Source organism: Sinocyclocheilus rhinocerous, unplaced genomic scaffold (genome assembly GCF_001515625.1).
Source record: "Sinocyclocheilus rhinocerous isolate Xijiao unplaced genomic scaffold, SAMN03320098_v1.1 scaffold253, whole genome shotgun sequence".
NCBI classification, from domain to species: domain Eukaryota; kingdom Metazoa; phylum Chordata; class Actinopteri; order Cypriniformes; family Cyprinidae; genus Sinocyclocheilus; species Sinocyclocheilus rhinocerous.
The window spans coordinates 549,426-554,044 of record NW_015627238.1 but is presented as its reverse complement, the minus strand read 5'-3'; the positions used below and the strand labels follow the sequence as shown (position 1 = coordinate 554,044).

The 4,619-nt window shown below is 38.1% G+C and overlaps 1 protein-coding gene across 1 annotated transcript in view; it reads left to right on the top strand.

The window, feature by feature from the left end:
- Positions 1 to 318: 318 nt before the first annotated feature.
- The window catches only part of nrxn2a (neurexin 2a), a 431,782-nt gene continuing 427,481 nt past the window's right edge, over positions 319 to 4,619 (top strand). The window contains exon 1 of the mRNA XM_016532627.1: positions 319 to 690. The gene's annotated coding sequence lies outside the window, so the exon portion shown is untranslated. The remainder of the gene's footprint in view (positions 691 to 4,619) is intronic.

The following is a 4,619-nucleotide window of genomic DNA, read 5'->3' as shown; positions in this document are numbered from 1 at the left end:
ACATTTTTTTTTAAAATAAATATTTGACTTGAAACCTCAGAATGACCAATCAGAATCAAGTAGCTAGGCTATTTCATAGAGCCGTGCAAGAAATGTGTTTAAATGGAATGTAACTATCATTAAACCAATAATGTAAACAACAAATAAATGAATGCAAAAACTAAGGCTTTACTTTTATTATTCATAATATTTATTGAGCAATAAGAAACGTTTTTAGTGTTTAAAGTAAATATTTTAGCGTTTCGGCAGACCGTAAAAGGTTGGGAATCCCTGGTTTAAACGGATTAAGGGACAGTGAGGGGACGCCATGCGATGCAGTTACTGGACATAGTCGGTGGTCCAGATTTGGATAAAGTAAGTGACATTGAGACAGCGGTCCCGCAGTCATCGTGTCGTCGATGAGGCTGGAAGGCGAAGCGCTCGCGGGATGATTGGTGAGGTGTTCCACTGACCGCGCCCTCATTTCGCGCCCATAGCCGCCACCGGGAGACCGCGCATAGAGCGGCAGAGCTGCTGTGGCGTTGCATGCAGGTGGAGCGGCTTGACGCGCTCACACAGCCGTCGACTGTACGGCAGTGAAAGGGGAGGGCAAACGCCGCATTTCGCGTCTCTGGACTATACAAAAGACAAACGAACAATTTCCAGTGAGAAGTGGGGATAAAGCGCGCTCACTTACAGCCACAAACCCAGGTAAGAGCACTTCTGCGTGTCTCTGCAGATGCTTTTGTCATCAGAATATGTGTTTTCAGAAATGCAGGTGATGCGCGGGGCTGGGGAAGTAAACGGATGGTGTTGACTCATAAGCGAAGATGTTGTTGTCTGTTCTGTGTTATTGTTAAGCCCTCGGAAGTGTGGCGTTTATATATTCCTCATTGGTGATGGTTTTGAACACCGTAACGTTACTAACGGGCGCTGTGTGTATTGATTTGCCCCCAATTCGAGTCATGCCATGTGCGGCTCTTAGATGCACGGGAGAGAGAGAGAGAGAGAGAGAAATGGAAAAGCCGTGGGAATAAAACAGCCTTTTGTTTGGATAAGCGGCTGTTTTGTCCTCCGAATGGGTTGTTGATAAAATGTTTGTTTTTTTCTGATAAAATTTTCAGAGGGTATGTCCATCTGACCCTTTAAACAAGTTCACAGAGGACGGGTTACATGTAAACATATGGTCCGAAAAAATTGTTTGGATGACTTGAATTGACAGCCAAGGCCTGTGAGAGTGTTTCTGGCCATATCGAATGTTTTGAGAAGGTTCAGCTCTTTTATGCATCGTCATTTACGAGTTCAGGGAGTCCAGTTCATCACATAATATTTTTATGGTGTAAGTCACATTAAAATTGTTCCCTGGAAACTCAAATATATGATGTCATTATTTACTCTGGTGTTGTTCCAAACCCTAATGGTTTTCTTTCTTTTGTAGAAAGGCATATTTAGGGATTTCCTGGTCCCTTTTCTCCAAATGATGGCAGTGAATCTTGACTGAAGATATTAAGCTTAACAAATGGCTTGAAATGACCAAAAAAGTATGAAAGTGATAAGAATCATGTCTTCTGCAATCATAAAATAGAGCTTCACTGATGAACAGATTGAAATTTCAGTTGTTTTTCAGTGATAATCTTCTCCAACAGTGAATTGAAATTAAGTAGCAGATCATTCTGATTTGTGAACACGTAATTCAGGCTAGTTTTGTGAACTGGATCAACAGATTAATCGAAAATATCCCCCCCCCCCAAAAAAAGCACTTTATGTGGTGGATATTTCATAGATTTCAGGTTAAATTTTGATCTGTTCCTAACACAAGCAATCATACGTATATTATAATGACTATTTTATAATACAGTAACACTTAAGATAACAATAAGGTTATATTAGTTAACATTAGTAAATGCATTAACTAACAATGAGCAATACTGTACATTTGTTACACTGTTTTTTTGTTGTTGTTGATATTTGTTAAAATAAAAAACAGCTATTTATTGTTAGTTGATGTTAGATCAGGTCCATTAAATAATAATAACAAATAAATTTTTTGATTTTAATAATGTATTAGTAGATGTTAAAATTAAAACCAATACTGTACATTTGTTACACTGTTTTTTTGTTGTTGTTGATATTTGTTAATATAAAAACAGCTATTTATTGTTAGTTGATGTTAGATCAGGTCCATTAAATAATAATAACAAATACATTTTTTGATTTTAATAATGTATTAGTAGATGTTAAAATTAAAACTATAACCTAAGATTAATAAATGCTTTTAAACAAGTATTTTTCATCGTTAGTTCATGTTAATTAATGTTAACAAATGGAACCATGTTGTAAATAATAATTAATTATTTGCAACCATTTTCGTCATTCTTTGATTTTTTTTTTTCCTTTTGAGTTACACTGAAAGAAATCTGTACAGGTTTTGAACATGAGGGTGAATATATGACAATCAAATTTAGATTTTTTTGCCTGCGCTAATTCTATAGCCTCCTATACTCTGGTCATCTTTAATGGATGCCAGCACATCTGAAAAACAAAGCCACCAAAACACTGTGTTTTAATCCTTTTTGTATCGCCCTCATGAACATCTGTTGTCTTTTTCTGCCGTTGCCATGTTGTAACCCTCTATTAGCTCTATCACCAACTGTTCTGTGGCAGGGCAGCCAGGGCTGAAGAACTGAGGATAACTCAATTGTGAGCTGGTGTCAGATACATCTTTCTGAGCTCTGGTGTGTGAAAATCCAGTAGCGCTGGCTGTGGATGACAATACATCATGGATGTAATTAAATTCACTGTTTAATATTATTATATATTTAACACCACTAATTGCATATGAGTCCTTTGCGTAGTAACCGCTTAGGTGAATCAGTCAAATTGAGTCTTGATAAATATAGGCCATATTCAGACTTATGTTCCTAAAGTTTATGACCGAGACATACTCTAGACAAACTCTGGTTGATCAAATCGACACTGCCGTTATTGAAAGGCTTGAGCGATCAATATCACATAATAGTTGCTGTCTGTCAGCATAATAGGTTAGTTCGACAGTTATATGCAGCCATTTACGAGGCTATAAAAATGTGGACACAAAGATGCAGATGGTTTTGCTCTGTGCATGAAGACCATTAAATGATTCCTAGCCATGGGGATATGGGTCAGTAATGGAAAAACACTGCTTTGAACATGTTAGCCGCTCTGTGCCGTTTCCAGCTTTGTACCTATAAACCATGAAAATTTCATGAGCATTTTTAAAACCGTGCTATAATAAAAAAAAAAAAATCAAATGCCTTCTGTTTTCAAGCACCATCGATTATTCATTCAGCTATGCAGCAGCAAGGATGTCAAAACAACATCACAGCCCATCATCAGGAGCTTGACCTAGCTTTCCTTCCAGGTAGTAGTGAGAAAAAGAGGGGATTTTACTATGGGGATGCCCACTGCCAGGGTGCCCATCTGGGTTTTGCATGGCTCATCGTATTCATCCATAGTTGGAACACGGTATGTCACCCCGTTACACTGATTCGAAATCAGTTTTGCAGTTGCTGTCATGGTTGCGGTTTGGATTCGGCGAGGCAGGTCCCACTTCAGGAAAATGAGAGGAGAGCAGAAGGGGGGACCAGCATTATCAATAGCCTCCCATGAGTGTTAGGCCTGGAACTAAATCTCATCTCACCAGCTGATAAGGAGTATCGCTGGCCGTCATTGGGCTCAGAGATACCGAGAAAGGAGGGGGAGGAAGGAAAGCTGGTTGCTTTCCTGATGGACAGGTGGTCTTCCTTTCTTTTTTTTTCTCCCCTGTCTGTACACACGAAGGTTGACTGACTGGTTTGAGAGCATGCTGTTTTTTTTTATTATTCGTCCTTCTGTGCTGTCCTATGGCATCTGTGTATGAGGAACTGTTTGGAAGGGAATGCCACATTTAGCCGTGTTAGGGTTGAATTTTGCCCGATGCAGCTCACACAGTGACCCAGTGTTGGGTAACTGACAAGTTGTCAGATTGTTTGCGCGCTGCTTAATTAATTACTTTTTAAAGCATTTTGCAATTAGCATGATGGTAGTTCATCATAACATTGCCTCATGCTGTCTTCCATTGTTATGCTCATGCTGTGTGTGAATTAGGCTTACTAGCTGCATGATGATCTATACTTTTATTTAATTATTAATGTGAGATGAGCACAAAACAAAAGGAAAATATGCAGTATGATACATTATGACTGCATAATCTTTAATTGAGATTACCATTACGGCTGCCGTGGTGAAGTGTCAATTACAGCATTCTATGCATCTATTGTGCACCTATATATTAGGTATGTTCATTTAGGTTATTTTTCCCAACCGACGCTCGTTAACCGATTGTTAACCGTTAACCGACAAGATTATTTTAAATTAGAACGAGAAATATATTTTTACTTAAATAATAAATTAAGAAAATGAAATAAAAACTGTGCAACAAGTAGCCTAGTATGCAGAGTTTCTTTTCATTTTTGTGCTGCGCGAAAGGGAACAGACGACAGAAAGCGGCATCCTATTTTTCTTTAGGCTTATTTTACAAAAAACACAAAGATTTGTTTTTATTGTGAATGTACACAAATAAAGGCAAACCTTTTACAATTCCAAATATCTTTAGGACTAAA